This window comes from Thamnophis elegans, chromosome 3, assembly GCF_009769535.1.
Source record: "Thamnophis elegans isolate rThaEle1 chromosome 3, rThaEle1.pri, whole genome shotgun sequence".
Lineage (NCBI taxonomy): Eukaryota > Metazoa > Chordata > Lepidosauria > Squamata > Colubridae > Thamnophis > Thamnophis elegans.
In genome coordinates, this window is record NC_045543.1 from 14111374 (window position 1) to 14119129 (window position 7756).

At 42.1% G+C, this 7756-nt stretch overlaps 1 non-coding gene across 1 annotated transcript; it reads right to left on the bottom strand.

Annotated features, from left to right (window-relative positions):
• Window positions 1–465: 465 nt before the first annotated feature.
• On the bottom strand, window positions 466–524 carry LOC116506883. Its single transcript, XR_004255092.1, has one exon. It is a non-coding gene; the product is annotated as a U7 small nuclear RNA (small nuclear RNA).
• Window positions 525–7756: the final 7232 nt, after the last annotated feature.

Here is a 7756-nt window from a genome sequence, read left to right on the forward strand (position 1 = left end):
ATGAGGCAATGGATAAGACAAGGTTTTCTTTCTGCTTTCTTTGATTTCTGTTCACTTTTTGAATAAAAAAGATTGGACTGCTTAGTATTTGAGCAGGAAGCCACCAGAAAATCCTAGGTTGTAACCCAGACTTGGGAGTTAAAAAAACAAACAAACAAAAACATTTATTTATTTATTTATTTATTTATTTATTTATTTATTTATTTATTTATTTATTTAATTAACTTGTATGCCGCCCACTCTCGGAAGACTCAGGGCGGCTTACAAATAAAAAGGGAAAGGGGAATATAAAAAATAAAAAACAACAGATAAAAATTCAACAATATTCATAACACAAGATGGGGCTGGATAATTCAACAGCCCCACGCCTGCCGGAGCAGCCAGGTCTTGGTCACTTTGTGGAAGGCCGGAAGGGTAGTGAGAGTCTAGATCTCAATGGGGAGATCGTTCCATAGGGAATTTTTGGGAGGCTCTCCACCACAGCAGAAAGCCTTGTAGACAAATACAAAAAGAGGTGAAGTCTTAGCCTATTAGTAAAGTAAAATTTCCCCTCGCATATATGTGCTAGTCGTTTCTGATCTAGGGGGTGGTGCTCATCTCCATTTCAAAGCTGAAGAGCTAGCATTGTCCGAAGACATCTCCATGGTCATGTGGCCGACATGACTAAATGCCAAAGGCACCTGGAATGCTGTTACCTTCCCACCAAAGGTGGTTCCTATTTTTCTATTTGCATTTTACATGCTTTCGAATTGACAGAAGCTGGGACTAGTAATGAGAGCTCACTCCGTTACGCAGTGCTAGGGATTCGGACCGATGACCTTTCAGCATCTTAGCCATGGAGCCACCACATCCCCCTATTGGCCAATTAGTTCTATATAATTACCAAGAAAACTGCATGGCATATTCATGAAGTCATCAGCAGCTATGCTAAAAGGAGATTTCACTAATTATAATTTAAGTTTCATTCAGTGTATGCAATTTAGGAGAACCAGTCTGGTATAGTGGTTAAAGCACCGGGATGGAGACTAGGAGACCTCAAATTCTACTCCTGCCATAGTCACAGAGCCAGTTGGGTGATCTTGAGCCAGTCATTCTCTCGCAACTTGAGGAAGACTAGTTGTGACTAGTTCAAAAGGTTGTTAGGAGTTAACACTGACTTGAGGGCAAAAGGAATAAAGGAACAAACAAACTAATGAATGAACAAACAAAATCAAGCAAGCAAGCAATTTAGAGGATCCAGTTCCTGATGATGCTCAATGGCTTATAAATACCATGTTTCCCTGAAAATAAGACAGGGTCTTATTTTCTTTTGGCCACCGAATTAAGCACTTGGCCTTATTTTTGGGGAGGTTGTATTATTTTTAAGGTGCAGGAGGCGGCTAGAGTGGTCACCTCATAGCTTATTTTCAGAGGAGGACTTATTTTAGCGCATGCGCTCAAAAGCACAGTTGGGCTTATTATCTGAGGAGGTCTTATTTTCAGGGAAACAGGGTACATTACTCTAAATATTCAAGAGTCCTGGAAAATTATATTTTCTCATTAAGCAAATGCTGAGGTTGTTTTCTTCAGTGGGTGTTTTATGCTGAAAACCAGAAATAAATGCTGGAAACTGGCAAAAAAATGTCCCAAATTGCTATTCACGTGACTAGTCATTAAGTGAGGATTACCTGTACATGCTGCTACTGCCTCTGGGAAGGAGTACACAAAGGAAAGGAGAGACAAATTGGGCCTTGTCTTCAAAGTAACCTGCACAACAGCATCAAACTAATTCTGCTTGTGGTTTTTTTCCAGTCCACGAGCCGATTGACGGATAAGAGCCTGTGGCCTAATGGCTAAGATCTCTGCCTAATATGCCTAGTATGCAATATAGCCCAGGTTCAAATCCCAGTAAGGGTATGGCTAGCTGATGAGAGCTAAATAGCTTGAAATAGATCTATACTAGTCTCCCTTTATTTATTTATCAGCACAAATAAAAAAACATATGTGTGTGTGTGTGTGTGTGTGTATGTATGTAATGTATGTAATGTATGTATGTATGTATGTATATATGTGTGTATGTGTATATATATATATATATATATATATATATATATATATATATATATATATACACACACACACACACACACACACACACACACACACACACACATACATATATACATACATACATACATTATATATATATATTAGATTTCTTTTACAACTCCCGGTATGCCCAAATATGGGAGGAAGATCACCACTTCTACTCTCTGTCCTTCGGCTCGTCACAAGAGACCATCCAGGCAGAAACCCAATGTTTTTATTGTTGCCTTTTTGTTACATTTTGTTGTATTTATATATACACATAACATAACATACATACATACATACATACATACATGCATACATACATACATACATACATGGCACAGGCTCGAATCCCAGTAAGGGTATGGCTAGCTGATGAAAGCTAAATAGCTTGAAATAGATCTATACTAGTCTCCCTTTATTTATTTATCAGCAAAAATACAACACACACATACACACACACACACACACACACACACACACACACACACACACACACACATATATATATATATATATATATATATATATATATATATATATATATATATATATTGTATATATATATTGACCAACAAACAACAAGAGACGAATACAAAGACAGACATGTAATTAGTACAACAAGAACTTAAGACATAATAAACTATCTGCACATTCCTAACAGCTAATAGGAATGCTATATTATCAATGTCTGAGCATTCTGTCATTATTATTAAAAAGGGAGATATTAAATTTTGACCCAAAAGTGTAAAAATACATATGCATTTGTTTTAACTTCCTCCATATCAGCCAATTTTAGGAGCTTTGTGATGCCTTTCCTGCAGCAGTGGACATTACATAGACATTGTAACATCCCCATGTGGAATTTGTACTAGATCAGGGACTAGATCAGGATGTAATGATGATATGACACTCCCAACGTAAGGAGGAAGGGTCCTATTTAGGATTTAACTTTATTTATATGCCGCCCTTTTCCCTGAGGGGACTGAAATTGGATAACTGAGCTATGTTGAACCTCAGCTCTAAATCCAGACGTTGTGTGATCAATGTTTTGGTATGGTTCCAATTTAATGTACATACTGTTGTTATTAATTGCGAAGTCATGTCCCACCCATTGAGACCCCATGGACAACGTTCCTCCAGGCCTTCCTGTCCTCTACCAACCTCTAGAGTCCATTTAAGCTCACACCTACTGCTTCGGTGACTCCATCCATCCACCTCATTCTCTTGACATCCCCTTCTTCTTTTGCCCTCCATCTTTCCTAGCATTAGGCTCTTCTCCAGTGAGTCCTTCCTTCTCATTAGGTGGCCAAAGTATTTGAGTTTCATCTTCAGGATCTGGCCTTCTAAAGAGCAGTCAGGGTTAATCTCCTCTAGGACTGACCAGTTTGATTGCCTTGCAGTCCAAGGGACTCCAGGAGTACATGAATTACCTGGGGGAAAAAATCTTCTTCCAGTTAAATTGGAAATTGTCACTTAAAGTGGAACAGGTGGAGAAAATAAGCAAGATCACCTTGACAGAATTATACAGAAACTGTTGACTAGGCAAAAGTGACTGAAGTATTTTTTGTAAGTCCAAAGTAAACAGATAAGAGGTGTCTTAGGCAGATTCCTCCCTAATTTACGGCAGTTTAAGAAATGGGAGGAACTCCAGCATAATCACACTTGCAAGATTGTGTTATTACAGCCAATTTCAGTGAAAGCAGTTTTAGCCTCCCCACAGAGTTGATTTGCTGCTCTGGTCTACCTAGAGGAGTTGACAGCAGCCCAGATAAAGTCTAGTTAAGTTTATGTCAATAGTGAATTGGACTTTAATCTAAGAGCAGGGGACCAAATGAAACTCTGAGAAACCAAGATAAAATGATTTCAGGTGGCTTGCAGTTACTATATGTCCAAGAGCTGCACCACATAGAAGTTGATGGCAACAGACAGAAAGGGATCCCATACAATAGTTATACAATATGGCTGATACCACAGGTGGTTTTTCAAGAGGCAACTAGACTGGCTGGTTTTTCTTTGAAGACATTTTGCTTCTCATCCAAAGAAGCTTCTTAAGCTCTGACTGGATGGTGGAAATGGAAGGATTTATGCACCTTGCAGACAGTTGGTCATTTGCATCCTTTTAGAGAGTTGTTAAGGCCACCTGGAGGTTTATCTGTGTCGTCATCAGGATCACCTAAGTAGTGCAAATGGACGTAGAGCGTTCTTGGAACTGTTCAAAGGACTGTTTCTGTTGACTGGAGATAGATGAGATACTTTTTTGCACAAGATTGTCAGCCCAAATAGACAGTATCCAAATGTTTTGACATTGGTTGTCAATACAACCACAAACTATTTTAAGATATTCACTTGTTCAACTGCATGGGTTGTGGCTCTTTTAGATAAGAACATTATCCTGATGTTTTGGTGACTAATCACCAATTGCTCTTGGCCATGTTGAATGAGAGCATTAAGTGTCCTCTTTAGGTCTACATGCTAGAAAGCAGCAGCATTACTGTAACATGCTCTACATGGGGCTGCCCTTGAAGAGTGTTCAAAGACTTCAGCTGGTCCAGAATGCAGCCGCGCGAGCGATTGTGGGTGCACCCAGGTACACCCACGTCACACCTATCCTCCGCGAGCTGCACTGGCTACCCATTAGTCTCCGGACTAGGTGATGGTCGTTACCTATAAAGCCCTACATGGCATCGGACCTGGGTACCTGAGAGACCGCCTCCTGCCAATCACCTCCCATAGACCGATTAGATCTCACAGGTTAGGTCTTCTCCGGATTCCATCTGCCAGCCAATGTCGGCTGGCGACTCCCCAGGGGAGAGCCTTCTCTGTCGCAGCTCCAGCCCTTTGGAACGACCTCCCCGTGGAGGTCCGGACCCTTACTACCCTCCCGGCCTTCCGCAAAGCCGTTAAGTCCTGGCTGCTCCAGCAGGCCAGGGGGCTCTTGAAATATCCAGCCCCATGGAAACTGTGACTGTTGTGTATTTTAAAGTGTTGTTTTGTGTATTTATCCCCTTCCCTTGTTTATTGTAAGCCACCCGGAGTCCGTCGGGAGTGGGCGGCATACAAGACCAATAAACAAACAAACAAACAAACAAACAAACATCTGCATAGAGCAGAATTGGGACATGTCTGTTTGCCAGTTTTGGAATGTGAATCACTATGGCTTTTAAATGCTGAACCAAATAACTAATATAGATGTTAAATAGATTTGGAGCTAGTACAGACCCCTGAAGCTATTGAATGTTGTACACAAAGAGAAGAAGTTGAGGATAGGAATGTCATACAATTCTGACAGAAGTTCTATGGAAAAGTGAGTTTAGATGTACCGCTCCCAATGGATTCAGCAATAATGCAAACCAGCCTTGCTTGCAAGCATTTATTTTTGTCTTATCAAAAATTGGATCAAAGAAAAAAGTCTGAGAAAAAGCCAGGTGTTAAAAGTTGCATGGAAACAATTTCAATTAGAATTTGATAAAATTGATGATATTTGTATTTAAAGCCTTGTGATAGAACTTCTATATCCGTGATGGCGAAGCTATGGCACGCGTCCGCGCGCTGGCCAGCTGACTTTGGCTTTCTTTTGAGGTCATTTTTTGCCCTCTGGAGGCTTCCCTGAAGCCTCCGGAATGCAAAAAAACAGCCATATGGGCAAACCGGAAGTTTGGGAATGGATTTCCGGTTTGCTCGTAAGGCCAGTTTTAGCCCCCTGGAGCATTCAGGAGACTTCCCTGAAGGCTCCGGAGGGCAAAAAATATTTCTGTGAGCAAACCGGAAGTCTGTTCCCAAACTTCTGGTTTGCCCATAGACCCAGTTTTTCGTGTTCTGGAGGCTTTAGGGAAGCTCCTGAAGCCTCCGGAGGGCCTCTGGAGGGTGGGGGAGGCTGTTTTCACCCTCCCCAGGCTCCTATAAAGCATCTGGAGTCTGGGGTGGTCGAAATAAGCACACCAAAAATGGGGGGGAGCGCTGGTCATGCACATAGCATTATGGGTGTGGCACGCCCATGCACGACCCTCCTGAATTCCCCCTGCTTTTGGCACAGGAGCCAGAAAAGGATCGCCATTACTGTTCTATATGAATCAAGAGAGGATGCTTTGCATAAAAAAGGGTTGAGTCTCTTACATCTAAAGTTACAAAATTTGGGGGAATATGCATACAACTCTGTTCTGACCCTCTCCTCCATCCAGTAACGAATGCCGAGACAAGCTTAACTGGAATTTCACAGCACTTTATTAACAGGAAACATAAACCTCAGTGGCCTAAAGCCAAGCACAACAAACAGATAAGAACCTTCGCAGCAACTCAGACTTCTACAGAGATAGATAACAGCTTCTCCAGCATTACGAATGAAGTTGAATCCTACAAATCAGACTCCTCCCTGAGTCCCTCCTTAAATACAATCTTGAGAGGAGCCTAATTACAACCAGCTGGGTCCAATTATCTTTTGTAACTGCATAGCTGTTTTCTCCGTCGATCTGCCCAGCGTTGCCGGGCATCCAGGACCACCTCCCTTGTCTCCTTGTCACTACTCCAAGGCCTGATGTCATGAGCACACTCCCTTCAGCTCTCACCGCTGCTCCATGCCTCAGGCACCTCCTGGTCGCCAACGAGCCTCTCTGCGCCCTGCTCGGAGTTGAAACCCTGTCCAGGGTCCTCCACCTCTTCCAGAGCTGACTCATAAGGCCTCTCATTGTCAGAGTCTGTTTGCAGCTCCAACGGCTCCTGCTGGGCCACAACACAATTCTTTCCTACATCATGAACCATGATGTCTGTAATTTTTTTCTACAGTTATTTTAAAAGAACTAGACACAGTATTCCCTGTGACACTCTATGGAAGTGAAAGTTGGACTTTGAAGAGGAAGGTTATGGAGAGTATTAGTACTTTTGAATATCAATGTTGGAAAAGACTTCTGGGAATACAATATGCAGCCAAGAAAACAAACAAATGGACTCTTGGACATTGATCAAGTTCAAATTAGTCTACAGCAGGCACATTATAAAAGGACCAGCTTTCTAGAGAAGACTAAAATGCTTGGACAGTATTATGGCCCGCCAGGAGCCAGCTCTGCAGATTCAGACAGAGAAGAAGTTAGGGAGGAACATGGGCCAGTCCTGGAGTCTGGGGAGGGCTCTGTGTCAGAGGCAGAGAGGGGACCAGATCTATATGACGGGGCCAGACATCAATGAGGGAGATGAACAGTTGGAACCTGTTCCCAGTGTGTGCATGCACAGAGTTGCCAGACGAAAGGAACAGCTAAAGAACAGGGATCGGCTTGGGAGTAAGGCCACAAGTGGATGATGAAAAGCACCCCCCCCAAGAAAATAAAAGAGGAGCAAAAGGGGACTTTGCAGGAGACAATTAGTTCACTTAATTGGTTCGTGACTCTCCAAGATTCCTTGCCAAGTTTTCCAGATATCAGCCTGTCAGCTCTCCAAGCCAGAGAAGGTTGGTGACTGTAAATCCTCCCTTGAAAGACTTTGCTGGATGTGAATGAGCAGAATTCATAGTAAATTAATAAAAGGGGTTTTTGTCAGGACAAGGAGTTTGCTTCATGTTCTCAGGAAGCCTGGGTCAGAACAGAAAGGTGGGAGGAAATAGAAGAGGACAACAACATGGTGGATAGACTCAGATAATGTAATGATGAAGGTATTGTTGGAAGATCTGAAAGATTATGGACAGATATCTTAATTA